Source organism: Schistocerca nitens, chromosome 4 (genome assembly GCF_023898315.1).
Source record: "Schistocerca nitens isolate TAMUIC-IGC-003100 chromosome 4, iqSchNite1.1, whole genome shotgun sequence".
Taxonomy (NCBI): domain Eukaryota; kingdom Metazoa; phylum Arthropoda; class Insecta; order Orthoptera; family Acrididae; genus Schistocerca; species Schistocerca nitens.
Genome location: NC_064617.1, coordinates 982,348,227 through 982,368,613, shown reverse-complemented (window position 1 = coordinate 982,368,613; position 20,387 = coordinate 982,348,227).

The window sequence follows — 20,387 nt, the reverse complement described above, 5'->3', positions numbered from 1 at the left end:
GCACCAGACGACAGAAGCGAGTACGTTTGTCAACAGCACATCGCTTGCAGCGCCTCTCCTGGGCTCACTGACCATATCGGTTGGACCCTAGAGGATTGGAAAGCTGTGGCATCGTCAGATGAATCCCGATTTCAGTTGGTGAAACGTGACTGTAGTTCGATTGTGGCGCAGACCGCACGAAACCGTGGACCCAGGTTGTCGACAAAGCACTTTGCAAGCTGATGGTGGTTCCCCAATGGTGTGGGCTCTGTTTACATGGAACAGACTGGATCCTCTGATCCAACTGAACCCATAATTCACTGGAAATGGTTATTTTCGGCAACTTGGTGACCGTTTGCAGATATTCATGGACTTCGTGGTCCCAAACAACGATGAAACTTCTATAGACGACAATGCGGTATGTAACAGGTTCAAATGCCTCAGAGCACTATGGGACTTAACATCGGAGGTCAGCAGTCCCCTAGAACTTAGAACTACTTAAACCTAACTAACGTAAGGATATCACACACATCCATGCCCGAGGCAGGATTCGAACCTGCGACCGTAGCGGTCACGCGGTTCCAGACTATGTAACAGGGCCACAGTTATTCGCGACTGGTTTGAAGAACTTCCAGGACCGTTCGAGCGAATGTTTTGGGTACCAAGCTCGCAACACTTGAATCGCATCCAGCATTTATGGGGCATAATGGAGAGGACAGTTCGCGCACAAAATCCTGCTCCGACAACACTTTCTCAGTTATAGACTACTATAGAGGCAGAACGGCTCAATAATTCGCGACTTGTTGAGTCCATGCCACGTTGAGTTACTGCAATACGGTGGAAAAAACTCAGTTGAAATATGGAGACAACATCACAGTTACATGTAGTCTGCGTAAACCAGTTATGCTGGCCACTGACGCATCGTGTATGCGGATGGTGTTAACCCTGCAGCATCACCTAAGACCTGAAGATGGTGCACTGAAGGTCTGAACTGTTAGCCATACAATAGGACATTTGTGGTAAGTTCCTATGGGACCAAACTGCTGAGGTCATTGGTTCCTAGGCTTACACACTACTTAATTTAATTTAAGCTAACTTACGCTAAGGAGAACATACACACAGACATGCCTGAGAAAGGACTATAACCACCAACGGGGGAAGCCGCGCGAACCGCGACAAGGCGCCAAGACCACGCGGCTACCCCGCGCGGCAGCCATACAATAAAAGATATCGCAAGGACAGCTGTAGGCGTTTCATTTCCTCACAATAGTGAATGACCGCAGTACCCTAGGCCTCCAGTCACTAGGATGGACATCAAAGGCTTAAACTGTTACATACAACAGTCCACACTGTATTTCTTTAGATTAGCTAGGTTATTCCTGCTCTTCAATGTGCTACGTTCGTTAGAGCATACGACTTGACCGCCAATGCCGCGTACATTCACCGTTCAAAACTGAGTATTCTGCATAAATTATTCTAATAGATATTTATTAAATATTGCATATTCTGTAGCGCACATTATTTGCTTAAGGGGAGCCGGAGGTGCCTATGCTGCCCATGTTAAAATCACTAAGTTTGAGGAACATTTATGAATAAACTACCAAATAGAAAAATTTGAATTTTTTTTACATATAGAGTGGTTTAGTATTGCAGTTATGACAGAGGGATTTTGGAGTATCTTTTCTAGTTTCCTTCCAATTATTTTTTTTAATTAATGACCCAAATTTTCTTACAAATAATTGCTCTATAATTAAACTGAAATGAAACTACTGAACATATTGCCAAATGGCTGTGTTACAATGTAAGTTTGACCACTAGGAGTGCTGTATAAAAATTTCATCTCTCTAGCTTGAGTGGATTTTGAGAAAATGTTCCTTATATTCGAAAAATTCTAATTTACGGGAAATGGCTATCAAAGTTTCTCAATACATTCCTGCACTATAGGATGGATTATCAGGGTCTTCTTCTTCATCCTCCAGAAGCTTCCTCTTCTGTCTTCTTTTCTGGCCTGTTGTTCCATCATACTTCATATGCCTTTCTCTTCTTTCTGCTCCTCTTATCCTTTCTCTGTCAATATTTCTTAGTGCTCGTACAGTGTTCACCCCAGCTGTAAATCCTAATGCCTTCAGAACTTCACACTTCACACTGTTCGCTTGGTTGTAGGTTGTTATTGCATCATAAATGCCAAAGTACATTGTTTTTATGCTTACAAACACCCTTTTAGGAATCACTTTCCAAATCAAATTGTTTACGCTCTCATTAGGATTCTGCGTCTTTCCGTGTAGACATTTGTGTAACAATTCTGGCTGTGCTAAGTAATGAAAAATTGGTTTTATTGCATTTATCACAGCTGCTGGCAAACCATGTTTGTGATCATAGTCCTTTTTTGCATTATATTTGCACCAGGAATCTTTTGGACACAGGCTGTGTTGAGGGTATTCATTGGAAGAGGCAGTATGAAGGAACAATGCCCACACTGCTTTTCGCATGTCACTAACATTACTAGTATTTTGCCTTACAGCATACCCATACTATCTCTGTAGACGTTCAATCACCTCATCAGTAAGCCTGCCTCTCCCTCTTATTGTCTTTCCATCACTGAGCTTACTCGAACCCAAAGTTTGTTTGAGCCTTCGAAACCGTGCACCCATACGCTTTTGCACATGCCCAATGCATTCCAACTTTTCAACTACAAATTCATTTCCATATGGTTTCAGTTCCTCTATAGTCTTGAAACCTTTGGAGTCACCATCCCCAAGGTAGTATTTGCTAGAAGATGTCACAGGGCTATGGCCGGCCATGTGTTGCTTAGCAGAAGAACGCACTGTTTCAGTAATTGTAGTATCGCAACTTGGTATTAGTGTCAATTTTCTTTTCCCTACGTTCTTCCTCTTCTTATATACACGGTTACTAAAACGTGGCATCGTAACCAGAAGAACGCTTTACACAAGAAGTATAATACTACCAACAACAGGCGCAACACTGAACTTATTCGAAACGGTAAACAGCAAAGAGACGATGTTCCGCGCTCTTAGAGCTTCATTTGTCACAGAAAACATTGTAGCCAACCCTTGCACACTCGCTGTATGCGTAACATAAGGCGCTGTATGCGTAACAGGCCGAGAAAATTCCAAGCAGTTCGCCAGGGAGTCACGAGAGGGTGTTAGATGCATTCAGCGGCCGCCAATTTCCTCTGCAGGCGTGGGGGAAAATGGTAATAACTCCACATCTAGAGCGAGTAGAACAATAATTCAAAGTTTACATTAAAGAGGAATGTTCCAATTAATTTTCGGTAGCAAAAAAAAATCGTAATTTTTTGGATTTGACCACCTCCGGCTCCCCTTAAGAGATAACGCCATGTGATGGTAAATTTGGTAATTACCTTAGGTCTCATAACATCCAAGGTGAATGTCTTCCGACTTCGGAGTGACGCAGTTTCGACCAGCTGTTTGACTGGATGATGGCGTAACAAGAACCATGACTTACTCGACCAGGCGACACATTTCCATAGATCCACGGTCCAATCACGATGATCCTCGCTCTAGTACAATCAAGACACGATTTCGTTGCATCAACATGGCAACTCGTAGAGGCCGTCCGCTGTGGAACCCCTTATTCAAAGTATGCCTTGAACGATGCAGTTCCGAAACACTTATGCTTTCGCAAGCATTGTACCCTGGCGTTAAGACTGTCGCACACAGCCGCCTAGCCTGCTGTCCAGAATGTGCAGTCCTCCGACAGCATGCGGTGAGCACCTCCGCACATCCAGCATATCGTCGTCTACTTACTGTTTTACTATCTCTCAACAGTTTTCCTCACATGTTCACGATAGTAGCATGATAACAGCCTAACACTTTCGCCGTCTTAGAGATGCCATAAAAATCTCCACGTCGTCACAGTCGCTTACATTACTGGATCTCCGAATTTGCGGCCGGTTACGTCGCTAGAATGAGTCCCCATTCGTCCCTGCCCCGTTCCTATAGAATGAGGAGACAAAATCCATGGGATTCCTCCTACCGTCGTGTCGGAGCCTCCTCTTTACCGGCGTAGTGAAGCACCCAGACGTGTCATGGACTCAAAACATCGTTGAAAGTACTCTGCAGAAATACGAGGCGCATTCAAGTTCTAAGGCCTCCGATTTTTTTTCTAATTAACTACTCACCCGAAATCGATGAAACTGGCGTTACTTCTCGACGTAATCGCCCTGCAGACGTACACATTTTTCACAACGCAGACGCCATCATTCCATGGCAGCGGCGAAGGCTTCTTTACGAGTCTGTTTTGACCACTGGAAAATCGCTGAGGCAATAGCAGCACGTCTGGTGAATGTGCGGCCTCGGAGAGTGTCTTTCATTGTTGCAAAAAGCCAAAAGTCACTAGGAGCCAGGTCAGGTGAGTAGGGAGCATGAGGAATCACTTCAAAGTTATTATCACGAAGAAACTGTTGCGTAACGTTAGCTCGATGTGCGGGTGCGTTGTCTCGGTGAAACAGCACACGCGCAGCCCTTCCCGGACGTTTTTGTTGTAGTGCAGGAAGGAATTTGTTCTTCAAAACATTTTCGTAGGATGCACCTGTTACCGTAGTGCCCTTTGGAACGCAATGGGTAAGGATTACGCCATCGCTGTCCCAGAACATGGACACCATCATTTTTTCAGCACTGGCGGTTACCCGAAATTTTTTTGGTGGCGGTGAATCTGTGTGCTTCCATTGAGCTGACTGGCGCTTTGTTTCTGGATTGAAAAATGGCATTCACGTCTCATCCATTGTCACAACCGACGAAAAGAAAGTCCCATTCGTCGTTTCGTTGCACGTCAACAATGCTTGGCAACATGCCACACGGGCAGCCATGTGGTCGTCCGTCAGCATTCCTGGCACCCACCTGGATAACACTTTTCACATTTTCAGGCCGTCATGCAGGATTGTGTGCACAGAACCCACAGGAATGCCAACTCTGGAAGCGATCTGTTCAACAGCCATTCGGCGATCCCCCAAAACAATTCTCTCCACTTTCTCGATCGTGTCGTCAGACCGGCTTGTGCGAGCCCGAGGTTGTTTCGGTTTGTTGTCACACGATGTTCTGCCTTCATTAAACTGTCGCACCCACGAACGCAGTTTCGACACATCCATAACTCCATCACCACATGTCTCCTTCAACTATCGATGAATTTCAATTGGTTTCACACCACACAAATTCAGAAAACGAATGATTGCACGCTGTTCAAGTAAGGAAAACGTCGCCATTTTAAGTATTTAAAACAGTTCTCATTCTCGCCGCTGGCGGTAAAATTCCATCTGCCGTACGGTGCTGCCATCTCTGGGAAGTATTGACAATGAATGCGGCCTCATTTTAAAACAATGCTCATGTTTCTATCTCTTTCCAGTTCGGAGAAAATAAATCGGAGGCCTTAGAACTTGAATGCACCTCGTGTAGTCACGCTGCCTCTATAGCTGTCCATAACTGTGAAGGTGTTGCCGGTGCAAAACTGTAGCACGAAATGATTTATAGATTGTCTCTCACAAATGTTCAATTGAATTCATGTCGTGTGATCTGGATGGTCAAACGATACGCTCAAATTTTTGTGAATCTCCAAACATATTACGAGCAGTTGTTCCTCAGCAACTTGTCATCCACGAAATCGTTGTTTGTGAACATGAAGTTTATGAATGGCTGAAACTGGCCTGCAAGTAGTATAGTATAACCAGGACCCAGTCCCTGTAAACACAGTTTACAGCATCAAAAATGGCTCTGAGCACTATGGGATTTAACTTCCGAGGTCATCAGTCCCCTAGAACTTAGAACTACTTAAACCTAACTAACCTAAGGATATCACACACATCCATGCCCGAGGCAGGATTCGAACCTGCGACCGTAGCGGTCGCGCGGTTCCAGACTGAAGCGCCTAGAATCACACGGCCACAGCAAAGACAGACATTTTATTAATTTGAGTGCGGCGGAAGGTATTTTTCTACGACTGGCGGTTGAGACTGTCTACATCTATATCTACATGGTAACTCTGCATTTCACACTTAAGTGCCAGGCAGAGGGCTTGTCGAACCATTTTCATACTGCTTCTCTACCATTCCACTCTCGAATGGCGCGCGGCAAAAAGGAACACGTAAATCTTTCCGTTCGAGCTCTGATTTCTCTTATTTTATTATGGTGATCATTTCTCCCTACGTAGGTGGGTGTCAACAAAATATTTTCGCGTTCATAAGAGAATGTTGGTGATTGAAATTTCGTGAATACATCTCGCCGCAAAGAAAACCGCCTTTGTTTCAGTGAGTGTCACCCCAGACTCGTGTGTCATATCAGTGACACTCTCACCCCTATTGCGCGATAACACGAAACGGGCTGCCCTTCTTTGCACTTTTTCGATGTCCTCCGTCAATCCTACCTGGTAAGGATCCCACACCGCGCAGCAATATTCCAGCGGAGTACGGTCAAGTGTAATGTAGGCTGTCTCTTTAGTGGGTTTGTCGCATCTTCTAAGTTTTCTGCGACAAAGCGCAGTCTTTGTTTCACCTTCCCCACAATATTATCTATGTGGTCTTTCCAATTTAAGATGCTCGTAATTGTAATTCCTAAGTATTTAGTCGAATTGACAGCCCTTAGATCTGTGCGATTTATCGTATACCCAAAATTTATCGGCTTTCTTTTAGTACCCTTGTGGATGACCTCGCACTTTTCTTGATTTAGTACCAATTGCCACTTTTCGCACCATATAGAAATTCTGTCTAGCTCATTTTGTAATTGTAATTGATCGTCTGATGATTTTACTAGATGGTAAATTACAGCTTCATCTACAAACAATCTAAGGGGCTGCTCAGATTATCACCTAGATCATTTATGTAAATCAGGAACAGCAGAGGGCCTATGACACTACCTTGCGGAACGCCAGATATCGCTTCTGTTCTACTCGATGATTTACCGTCTATCACTACCAACTGTGACCTCTCTGAGAGGAAATCACGAATCCAGTCACACAACTGAGACGATACTCCATATGCACGCAATTTCATTAATAGTCGCTTGTGAGGAACGGTATCAAAAGCCTTCTGGAAATCTAGGAATACGGAATCGATCTGAGACCCCTTGTCGACAGCACACATTACTTCACGGGAATAAAGAGCTAGCTGTGTTGCACAAGAACGATATTTTCTGAATCCGTACTGTACTGATCTCGTGACAATACGTAATAGTATTGCTCAGCGTAGAAACTCTTTCAGTAAACATCTGTTTCCACTGAAACATCCTGGTAGATTAAAACTGTGTGCCGGACCGGTACTCGAACCTGCGACTTTCGCGTTTAGAGGGCACATGTCCTACAGACTGAACTATCGAAGCACGACACACGAGCCAAGGGACGGTTCACAATCTGCCCTGGCAGCTTTACTTCCGTCAGTACCTCACCTACTACCTTCCAAACGTCACGTAAGTTTTTCCTTGTGGGACGAGCGCTCGTGGAAGAAAGGATGCTGCGGAGCTATGGCTTAACCGTAGGATTGTTTGCAGAAAGAATTTCCACTCTGTAGGTGAGTGTACGCAGATATGAAACTTCCCAGCGGCTTTAAAGCTGTGTGCCGGACCGACCCTAGAACCTGCGACCTTTACCTACCACAGTACGCTATGACTGACCTATCCAAACACGACTAAAGACCTACCCAGTTTCACTTGTCACAAATTAGTCACAAGTCCATATTAGTGTAGCAAAGTTTACAGTTAGTAATCAGCTTCCGAGCTTACTCTTGAATATCTTGGGGTGGACGAGTGAATACTTGTATCGGAATATCTTAATCACCGTTCAATTATCCTTAGGCGGTTTTTTGTCGTAGCCGGCCGGAGTGGCCGAGCGGTTCTAGGCGCTACAGTCTGGAACCGCGCGACCGCTACGGTCGCAGGTTCGAATCCTGCCTCGGGCGTGGATGTGTGTGTGATGTCCTTAGGCAGGTTTAAGTAGTTCTAAGTTCTACGGGACTGATGACCTCAGAAGTTAAGTCCCATAGTGCCCAGAGCCATTTGATCCATTTTTTTGTTCTACTGGTTTTTATTTCGGCTTATTAGGCCATCTTCAGATAACTACTGGCTATTGTTTATAAGGAGCTTATGTTCTTACGAACCAAACATTCTGGACTAAGATACAACGCACTTACATAGTCCAGAATGTTTGGTGCGTAGGAACACAAGCTCTTTGTAAACAATAGCCAGTAGTTTTCTGAAGATGGCCTAATAAGCCGAAAACTAGTTCGTACAAATAAAAATCAGTAGAACAAAAAACCGCCTAAGTGTTATTCAACCCTCAATATGGAAATGTTCTATCAAGAAGCGACAGAATAATCCATAAACAAGTTTAATTATCCATTACGTATAATGCAATAAATTTAAATCAAATTTTTCTAGTTATCGCTGTTCGCATAACAACAAAAGCTAATTTCCGTGGTAGCACCTGTAAGAGTCAACCAGCTTAAGCGAACGCTATAGTAGCAGAACTGGATCTGGGAACATCTCGTTGACATTCCTCACGCTGTGGGCGGTCGTAAATATTACACAGCCGTGCTCATACAGCGTTCCTGCAGTTCATTAGCGCACCTTCAAGTATCCCAGGTGAAAAGCGTGTCTGCCCATTCGACAATGATTAGTGGAACTCGGCATTCAGACGCGAAGCAAATGGCCATGAATCAGTGGCGAAGGAAGCTTAGTCACACAGGAGTCCTGTACCAACAAATCTCGCGACGTCTCTAATGAGAGTGAAATATAGTATCCGCGGGGGGACGGAAATCCTTTCTCGCGTCCAGCTCTCTTGGCTGGCCTACTGCTGCAAGCTACGTTCTTGGAATTTTGCTGTCGCGTTTACGTTCCTAAGCCGCAAGCAACCGTGCATTCTATGACGGAAGGTAAACAATTTATCTGTGCCGTTCTCCCCCACCGCTTTTCCTATTCAAATCGCAGACAGGGCAGTGCTATTCCGTATCAAACAGAAATTGTCACGACTTTTGGTCATTGTAAGTAGGCGGAGAGGATGTGCGAGGAAGCTCACTTATTAATTCCCTCTGGAGTTTTGATAACAGGATAGAGTATTGTGCATAGATGACAGTACACTGAGGAATACAGGATGTTGATTCTGGAATCACATGAAGGAACGCGCTCTTGAGACTGCCATAAGTAGTTTCCACCATTTTCTACAGTTTTTGTTGTTAGAAGTAGTAGTAAAAAGCACTCCGTCTTCAGGCCACAAGTGGCCCATCGGGACCATCCGACCGCCGTGTCATCCTCAATTGAGAATGCGGATAGGAGGGGCGTGTGGTCAGCACACCGCTCTCCCGGTCGTTATGATGGTTTTCTGTGACCGGAGCCGCTACTATTCGGTCGAGTAGCTCCTCAATTGGCATCACGAGGCTGAGTGCATCCCTAAAAATGGCAACAGCGCATGGCGGCTGGATGGTCACCCAGCCAAGTGCCGGCCACGCCCGATAGCGCTTAAATTCGGTGATCTCACGGGAACCGGTGTGTCCACTACGGAAGGGCCGTTGCCTTAGAAGTAGTAGTAGTAGTAATAGTAGCTTCATTCATCCGTAGATCTCTTTCTACAAGGATATAGGACATATCAATCTATTTACAAGTTTAGACCAATTTAAAATAAGCTAATTCGCATACACATATATTTACAGACATCTAGTTAGCGACAGTCACTAGATTTACTCATGGTATAATTTATTTACAAATACTTATTAAATAATCTAATGCCACACTGTTCACTGATGTCTCACTATCAGTCACTGCACGCACTACACGCACATTGTTACCTAACACTTCACCCAGTACACACACCACTCACACACACACACACACACACACACACACTGGTGATCTCTGGGCCATTTTCTGTGCCGCAACTTCCCATTTGCTATCCTGAGAAAACAGAGTCAGCATCCCTCCATTTCAAGTGAGATGTTGAGGTCAGAAAGAGGAAGAGCTGCTAGTATTGTGCTATGCATAGCTTGGGAGTAAATATTTATAGAAAAGAAAAAGGAAAAAACAACAAAGTGAGGGTGTTATGAGGAATGTTGGATGTTTTACAATCATTATTATTATTTCCAGAATGAAATTTTCACTCTGCAGCGGTGTGTGCGCGAAACTTCCTGACAGATTCAAACTGTGTGCCCGACCGAGACTCGAACTCGGGACCTTTGCCTTTCGCGGAGAAGTGCTCTACCATCTGAGCTACCGAAGCACGACTCAGGTCCGCTACTCACAGCTTTACTTCGGCCAGTATGTCGTCTCCTACCTTCCAAACTTTACAGAAGCTCTCCTGCGAACCTTGCAGAACTAGCACTCCTGAAAGGAAAGATACTGCGGAGACATGGCTTAGCCACAGCCTGGGGGATGTTTCCAGAATGAAATTTTCACTCTGCAGCGGAGTGTGCGCTGATATGATACTTGCTGTTAGATTAAAATTGTATGCCCGAGCGAGACTCGAACTCGGGACCTTTGCCTTTCGGGGGCAAGTGCTCTACCATCTGAGCTACCGAAGCACGACTCACATCCGGTCCTCACAGCTTTACTTCTGCCAGTATCTCGTCTCCTACCTTCCAAACTTTACAGAAGCTCTCCTGCAGGAGACGAGATACTGGCAGAAGTAAAGCTGTGAGGAGCGGGCGTGAGTCGTGCTTCAGTAGCTCAGATGGTAGAGCACGTGACGCAGATGCTGTGGCTATGGACACGAATATATCACAGCCTGAAAAGATGTGGTATGAGGATATTGAGGAGGCGCCGGACGTCATACAGAGGCAGCCGGCACTCACGAAGACGGCCTAATAATTGCTGAAGGTGAAGGGAGAGGGGCGAGAGAACGTCTTCTTACTCAACCCCCGGCGCCGGTGCAGGGAGATGTTTTTGCGCCTCGACAGAGTGGGATTCAACGCTATGCGAACCGTATTGCGACATTAAATATCAATGACGTGCGTTCACCGGCCAAAATACACCTATTGAAGGAAACGGTTTGGGCATCTGATGTGGATATTGCTTTGCTGCAGGAAGTCCACATAGCTGCACTCCCATACATCGCAGGCTACCAAGCCTATTCGTCACATGGAGATCACAATGGGAGTGGGGTGGCAGTTTACGTGCGAGATGGCTTCCCAGTGGAAAACGTGTGTTATCTTCCGTCGGCCAGGGGAATGGCTTTCACGACGTTTGGGACACGCATCATCAATCTTTATGCACCGTCGGGAAACAATCGGCGGCGGGAAAGGGCGCGATTTCATGCAGAAGACATTGCTCCACTATTCCATGGACGTTCTGAATGTGTAATAATTGGTGGAGATTTCAACTGTGTTCTCAGCCAGAAAGACCAATGGCCGCAAGCAAACATCAGCCAGGAGTTGCGAATCGTTGTCAACGACCTTGTACTTAGTGACACGTGGGAATTACGGCATGGAGCTGCACCGGGATACACCTATGTGACAAGTCATTCGGCGAGCAGATTAGATCGCATTTATATCTCACGGGCTCATGCAAATGATGTCCAGGACGCGGAACGCTGGCCATTGGCATTTTCCGATCACAGCGCTTACATCTGTACGGTGCTTCTTCCCCGTAGAGAGGTGTGGAACAGTAAGGCCCCGTGGAAACTAAACATTCAACATCTACATGATCCTGAATGCCGTCAACGGATCCTTGAGACATGGACGATGTGCGAGCGAAGGGTTGGAAGGTATGCGACGAAGCTTGATTGGTGGCTGACTTGTGCTAAACCGGCACTTCGCCGTACGTTGATCTCATATAGCAGGGAAATGGCAGAATGGCGCCGCCGTACCACCGACTTTTATTTTGCAGCACTGCGCGACCTGGATGATGGCCCGCCGGGACAGGACATCTGGATCGAACGCAAAAGGATAAAAGCTAAACTAGTGGCCTTAGCTCGGAAACATCTTCAGGGAACCATGGTGCGCGCCAGATGTCACGATCCGGTAAGGCACGAGATTCCTTCCATGCACCACGTCGTGAATGAACGAAAGCACCGACGACGCGTTTTGGTACGGGAGTTAATCACCCGCGAAGACCGAAGAGTGACGCGTCAAGCGGACATTGTCTCTGCATTCGTCGACCATTACCAACACATCTATCGGGAAGAAGCAGCCTCTTTCGATGACCTCGACCGTATAGCCACGTCCGTCTCCCGTACACTGACGGTGGAAGCCGCGGGAACCGTACTGGAAGCCATTAGCTGTGAGGAAGTACATGATGTGATCGCACAAGGTGCGTTGAATCGGTCCCCAGGCGTTGATGGGCTTCCTGCTGAATTCTATCGCGAATTTCGCAACGAAATGGCACCGCGATGGACGGAAATGTACAACGAGATGTTAAATTCCGATGCGCCCATTCCACCGGCTTTTATGGAAGGCCTCCTGGTGCCAGTACATAAACCGAAGCCAGAAATTACGGTCACACATTATCGCCCCATCACCCTGCTTAATGCCGACTATAAGATCTTTGCACGGTTGCTAGCGTCCCGATGTCGTATGTTAATTCGTAGCGTTCTCTCTCCGGAACAGACGACACCGGGTGGATCGGTGAATGTGCAAACAGCTACTGGCGAATGCCGTGATGTGATAGCGCTGGCGGAGGAGTGCCGGCTTAAAGCGGCGATGGTGGCGGTTGATTTTGACAGTGCTTTTGATAAGGTGCGCCACAACTATCTGTATGCTGTACTGGAACAAATGGGTTTTCCAGACCGTTTTACTGGTCTCATTAGAAGGATTTACGGGGGCGCACAATCCTTGGTACAGGTTAATGGGCGTATAGCAGGGCCCATTCAAATTCGACGATCCATTCGCCAGGGCTGCCCTCTTTCGATGCTGCTGTTCGCGATAGCGTTGGAACCATTAATTGGGAGGCTCACCAATTCTCTTTCTGGGGTGGAACTACGGGGCTACACCTTCAAATGTCGTGCCTATGCGGACGACCTCCTGCTGCTCGTTCGTTCTGAGGAAGAGGTGAAGACGGTCCTTGAACTGTTGTTGGACCACAGTGTGACGGCGGGTAGTGCAGTGAACATGAACAAATCGGCGGCAATGCCGGTGGGAAGGGGCCTTACGCCGGAAGAAATCAGTCCGTTTCCTTATGTGCAACGATTCCGCTATCTCGGCATAGACTTTACCTCATCTGTAAAACATACTGCAGCAGTTAACTACCGACGTATGTTACAGACAACACGTACCATGATCCGACAACATCTCCTACGGCGCCTTGATCCTTTGCAGCGAGTCGAGTACGTGAACACTTATGTGGTTTCTCGAATGGTGCATATTTCGCAGATCCTGCCCCTACCACTCACGCTCGGATGTCGACTTCAATCAGCACTAGGCTATTTCGTGATGATTGGGTCGCCCCTCAAGGTGCGATACGAAACGTTCACTCTCCCTACGGACAAGGGGGGACTCGGACTTACGAATGTTCACTGCCGTGCGACGGCGCTCCTTCTAGCCACAATGTATAAGCAATGGCGTAGCGGGCGTGATTCCCTTACATCCCGCCTACTGGATCTCCTAGTTCCAGCGTCCCTCACACCTCCGGTGGCGGTGGGCAACATTACGCCACATTTTGCGCATGTCTCAACATTTATCGTGGAACTTAGTTATATCAGAGACGAGCTTCCGCGCACGAGACCGACATGCGCGAAGGATTTTTATGTTTGGCTGCTACGACGGATAAGTTGTAATGTAATTGAACTGAAACACCCCAGGTTGCATTGGCCGAAGATTTGGAGACATGTGCACCAAAAATTCTTTCCTACCTTCGTTCGGGCACTGTGGTTCTCTGTCGCCTGTGGCAAGTTCAACACCCACCAACGGCTCCATGCAATTGGACTAGTGGACACTCCACTATGCCCGAAATGTCACCAAGTGGATGACGACCATCACCGCTTAACTTGTATCGCGGTGGAGGACGTCTGGCTCCTAGGAAGACAGTTAGTGGCTTGCTACCTCCGTGTGACCCCGCAACATATTACACCTGCTTCCTTCTTACATCCGGAGAGTGACTACTTTCCGGCGACTAAATCACAGTCGATCATCTGGATCAAAGGTTGGACGATCGCGTACCTCTATGGGGATACTGCCACGTCGCGACTTGACTTTTGGTATTTCTTGCAGCAAGCCCACAGTGAGGTTCATAGATGGTCCCACTATCGGAAAACCTTTGCCAATTATCTTCAGGCAGTCTTCCTTGACCCCCCACGCAGTTGGAATGTGCCGGGTGCAGTCGGTGTGCACATCTGACAGCTGATGATGAACCTCACGCTTCTCTCACCACTCACTATGTAATGCACATACTATACGATGAAATGGTCTATATGTTCCTTTTAACAGAGTGATCCTTCTTGACAATAAAAAAAAAATAAAATAAAAAAAAGTTGGTAGAGCACTTGCCCGCGAAAGACAAAGGTCCCGTGTTCGAGTCTCGGTCGGGCACACCGTTTTAATCTGCCAGGAAGTTTCATTATTATTATTATTATTATTTATTTGTATAACTATTTTTTATCAAATCCCTACTCTGTTTTATCCAAGCTATCCTTCACTCCATAAAATGTATTGCATAACAGCTACTTTTTTAACTGCCTTTTTAAATAAGTGTATTTTTCAAATTTCTTTAATCTCTTTTGGTAATTTATTGTACAGTTTTATTCCTTGGTAGAAAATGATGTTTTGAGTTTTCTGTTTATTTCTTCTTGGTAAATGTATGTTGAGTCTATCTCTTGTTGCTTGGTCATGGACAGAGCTGTTTGTGCAGTAATTACCAATGTTATTTTTTATGTGTACAACTGACTGGTAAATGTATTCACATGGAGCAGTTAAAATCCCCAGTGTTTAGAACAGAACTTTACAATGAGCCTGACTAGTATTTTTGGTTCTTATTCTTATGGCTCTTTTCTGGAGTTTCAAAATTGTGTTCATATTTTGTGCGTTTGTTCCTCTAAAAAGAATGCCATAGCTAAGAACAGTGTATACATATGAATAATATGTCACCAAATGATACTGCATGTTACGCACTGATGATAGGATTCTAAGGGCATAACATGCTGATGACATTCTGTTTGCAAGTACCTTTGTGTGTTCAAACCACTTCAACTGAGAATCAATATTCATTCCCAGAAATTTTTCGTTTGTTACGCAGTCTATAGAGGTGCCATCTACTTTTAATTTAACATTGTCCTTTTTCCTCTTCAAACTGAAATTCATGACATTAGTTTTCTTTATGTTCAACGTGACTTTATTGCTTATTGACCAATCGTAAACTTCCTTGAGTTTCATTTGCTTTCTCGGCAAGGAGTTCTGTTGCTTTCTCAGTGACTATAACACTGTTGTCATCAGTGAAGAGAAGTTCCTAGACATGACAAGTTCTGTGCGGCATTTGCAAATATTTCGAGTGCTGCATATTACGTAAAATATATATAAGTATTGTAATATTATACTGTATTATGTTATGTACATATTTAAGTATTATATCTATTTGGAATATATTGTTAATAATTCAGTTATAGACTCTTATGGTAAGTAAAATTCTATGTATTTCTAAAAGTAGTTGTATAACCTTGGAACGGTTAACGGTTAAGCCTTATTTCTTTGGTCGTGCACCACATGTACCTTGGAACAGAAGAATACTTGTTACCATGGAACATGTATGTTTGCAGTTTAACCGAGATTCAGCAATCTCTCAACAACTTTAGCTGTCTCGAAAATGGAAATCTGCGTCAGTTTCCAAGAGCTTAAATTTCAAAATGATTTAAACTTGTTTACGGTAATAACTGGTTTCGGATAATACTTCTGCTTATTTTGATTTCAAGTGCTGATCATTGGTCTACTGTAGAGAAATAACGTAACAGACTGACGACTAAATACAGTACCGAGATTTTCTCGACTGCAACGCTTTTGAATTTCAATGGAATATTTGTCCGAGGTACATATTTTACCTTGGGTCATGTTTCCACATTTGAAAAAAAAAACAGTAAATTTTGTAATTTTAGAAAAATATTGAAGCATACAAAAAGTGAATGACATCAATTAAAAGTGGGATCAGAAAATATATTAAACTCTGTTACTGGGCTGGTTAGAGGCAGCATTCTGAAACTTGACCCATTGTGCAAGACTCTCCCCTTTCGGTTATGTGCTCTGTCTCTTTGCAACTTCTCCCAATAGGGTTCTTTGGCCATTTCAACGATGTTCTCTTCCTTACGTGACGAATCGAGCTGCAATTTCCCGATATGATTAAGGTTCTATCGGGCGTGTTTTGTACTCTGCCTCCTTTGTAGTTTCGTTAAATTTTCTTATATTTCTTACAGGAGCTCTCCAACTTCTAACTCACTTCTCTACAACTTAATTTTTTGATCGTAGTAGGTTAACTCACTTTTGAATTGAAATTAATAGGTATGATTTGTTAACCATCTGATTAATGATGTCACCTTAAACCTAAGGAAGGTCTGTTTCTGACCGAAACTAACTGCTTCATAAAGAGACAATACAGCAGTGTTCAAACCATGATTTTTTTTCCAAAAATTTAATTTTGTTCAAGTTTAGACATTTCTACAGCTTGGATGCACTGCAAGTATTGGGTTTGCTGCGTAAGTTAGTAGCATTTCTCCATAAGTTTAATAAATCAAAACAGATACGCATAACAGAGACCTGAATCATTAATAATATATTCTCTTGCACTATTTACAATAGTCTACCATCGTTTGTGTAACTTTTCTATTCCGCGACTATAGAAATGGCGAGGTTTAGGTGCGAAGGACTCGTCGATCTGTGTTCGGAGCACATTTCCACCCGGAGAGGAAGTTCCTTGGGTTGTTCGATAGAGAGCGGAAAGGGTGAAAATCTAAGGGTGCAATATCAGGTAAACAAGATGGGTGCGGAATGACTACCCCATTTCAACTCATGAGTGCTGTTCTCTGTCAGTCTAGTAGAATGCGGGCGTGCATTAACGTGAAGTAGTATCACTTCACGCAGTCTTCCTGGCCCTTGTTCTCGGACTGCGTCTGCAAGATGTCTCAGTTGTTGACAATAAATGTTTGCAGTGATGGGTAAACCTAGGGGAAAGCTATTAGTAGTACACTACATTGCCGCTGTTCTACCAGATGCGTAACATTACCTTTAGTGGATGCGCGCTGGTTTTCATACGGAGAGTTGGTCCTTCGTTTGGGCTCAACCATTCCTTTCCTTCCCTTATGTTGACATAAAGACACCATTTCCCGTCACCAGTAACAATGCAGTATAGGAATGGTCGGTGTCGATGACCAACAAGGAGAGATGCACGTATGCCCACTTGCTGATTTTTGTGGTTTTGTTAGAGCATGCGGTAACCCATACACCCAATTTTTGAGCCCTCCTTACTGCATGCAAATGGCGCACGAAGGCGGAATGATCGCAGTTCATCACATTTGCCAATTCTCGAGTGCGCCGACGTTGACTACTGTGAATTAATGCGTTTAACGGTCTTCATCAAACCCCGAAGGTCTTCCCGAATGTGGAGGGTAACTAATGTCAAAACGATCCTCCTTAAAACGAGAAAGCCATTTTCTTCCCGTTCTCTGTCCAAAGGCATTATTCCCAAACACGGTGCAAGTATTTATGGCTGCCATTGCTGCCGTCAAGTCTTTGAGTAACTCAAACAGAATAATATGTAGGAAATGTGTGGTGTCACCGCCAGACACCACACTTGCTAGGTGGTAGCCTTTAAATCGGCCGCGGTCCGTTAGTATACGTCGGACCCGTGTGTCGCCACTATCAGTGATTGCAGACCGAGCGCCGCCACACGGCAGGTCTAGAGAGACTTCCTAGCACTCGCCCCAGTTGTACAATCGACTTTGCTAGCGATGGTTCACTGACAAATTACGCTCTCATTTGCCGAGACGATAGTTAGCATAGCCTTCAGCTACGTCATTTGCTACGACCTAGCAAGGCGCCATTACCAGTTACTATTGATGCTGTAAAACATGTACCGTCAAGAGCGATTTTCACCAATTATGGATTAAAGTTAAGTATTCCAGCAGCTACGTATGTTTTATGCTAGTCTCATTCCCTTGTCCTATTCCAGACCTCACGCCAGCCTGCGTGAGCTTAAACGCGTGCCTTTCGGCTTCCTCCTAGTGGATTGGCTGTCTTGCCAGTCCACAACAAAATGTTCCGATTTCTCCATTTGATACTCCATTTTCTAGCGTGCACAGCAGCACTCACTATGTCCAGATGACAAAATCGCACTATGTTAACACAAATAGCAACAGTGAACTGCCGCCCGCTGTGGCCGAGCGGTGCTAGGCGCTTCAGTCTGGAACCGCGCGACCGCTACGGTCGCAGGTTCGAATCCTGCCTCGGGCAGCGATGTGCGTGATGTCCTTAGGTTAGTTAGGTTTAAGTAGTTCTAGGTTCTAGGGGACTGATGACCTCAGCAGTTGAGTCCCATAGTGGTCAGAGCAATTTGAACTATTTGTGAACAGTGAACTACGAACAAAAAATTGCAATCGATCAATAAACCCATAGCAGTAGGAATACCAGCATGCAAAACAAAAACGCTACGAACGTATGCACCAACCTAATAGTATGGGTGGATTCAGTCGGTAGGCAGTAGAAAATACACTCCTGGAAATGGAAAAAAGAACACATTGACACCGGTGTGTCAGACCCACCATACTTGCTCCGGACACTGCGAGAGGGCTGTACAAGCAATGATCACACGCACGGCACAGCGGACACACCAGGAACCGCGGTGTTGGCCGTCGAATGGCGCTAGCTGCGCAGCATTTGTGCACCGCCGCCGTCAGTGTCAGCCAGTTTGCGGTGGCATACGGAGCTGCATCGCAGTCTTTAACACTGGTAGCATGCCGCGACAGCGTGGACGTGAACCGTATGTGCAGTTGACGGACTTTGAGCGAGGGCGTATAGTGGGCATGCGGGAGGCCGGGTGGACGTACCGCCGAATTGCTCAACACGTGGGGCGTGAGGTCTCCACAGTACATCGATGTTGTCGCCAGTGGTCGGCGGAAGGTGCACGTGCCCGTCGACCTGGGACCGGACCGCAGCGACGCACGGATGCACGCCAAGACCGTAGGATCCTACGCAGTGCCGTAGGGGACCGCACCGCCACTTCCCAGCAAATTAGGGACACTGTTGCTCCTGGGGTATCGGCGAGGACCATTCGCAACCGTCTCCATGAAGCTGGGCTACGGTCCCGCACACCGTTAGGTCGTCTTCCGCTCACGCCCCAACATCGTGCAGCCCGCCTCCAGTGGTGTCGCGACAGGCGTGAATGGAGGGACGAATGGAGACGTGTCGTCTTCAGCGATGAGAGTCGCTTCTGCCTTGGTGCCAATGATGGTCGTATGCGTGTTTGGCGCGGTGCAGGTGAGCGCCACAATCAGGACTGCATACGAGCGTGGCACACAGGGCCAACACCCGGCATCATGGTGTGGGGAGTGATCTCCTACACTGGCCGTACACCACTGGTGATCGACGAGGGGACGCTGAATAGTGCACGGTACATCCAAACCGTCATCGAACCCATCGTTCTACCATTCCTAGACCGGCAAGGGAACTTGCTGTTCCAACAGGACAATGCACGTCCGCATGTATGCCGTGCCACCCAACGTGCTCTAGAAGGTGTAAGTCAACTACCCTGGCCAGCAAGATCTCCGGATCTGTCCCCCATTGAGCATGTTTGGGACAGGATGAAGCGTCGTCTCACGCGGTCTGCACGTCCAGCACGAGCGCTGGTCCAACTGAGGCGCCAGGTGGAAATGGCATGGCAAGCCGTTCCACAGGACTACATCCAGCATCTTTACGATCGTCTCCATGGGAGAATAGCAGCCTGCATTGCTGCGAAAGGTGGATATACACTGTACTAGTGCCGACATTGTGCATGCTCTGTTGCCTGTGTCTATGTGCCTGTGGTTCTGTCAGTGTGATCATGTGATGTATCTGACCCCAGGAATGTGTCAATAAAGTTTCCCCTTCCTGGGACAATGAATTCACGGTGTTCTTATTTCAATTTCCAGGAGTGTATATTTGGTATTCAGGGCTCAGCGCTCAACAAATGTATACAAGAGAAAGCACTTAGCGGTCAGTGTCATCAGCTTCCTTCAGAAATGAGACTTCCGACCTCTGACACGAAACGACACACTGCTGGGTTTTTTTCTATATTTCTAGTAGAAAGTGTTCCCTTGGCCACAGGCTGTTCCTTAGCGACCTATCTGGTCTATGAATAGCTTTTCAGAGAGATTTCACTCTTTCCGTCTCTCTTCCAGTACATATTCTGCCTTCTTTCCTTCCTCTCTGTCTCTGATAATTCACAGCCCTTCGCTTTCGAGTTAGTATGGCTACAGCGATGCAGAAGTAACGGGTTCCGCCGTTTCCTAGAGTG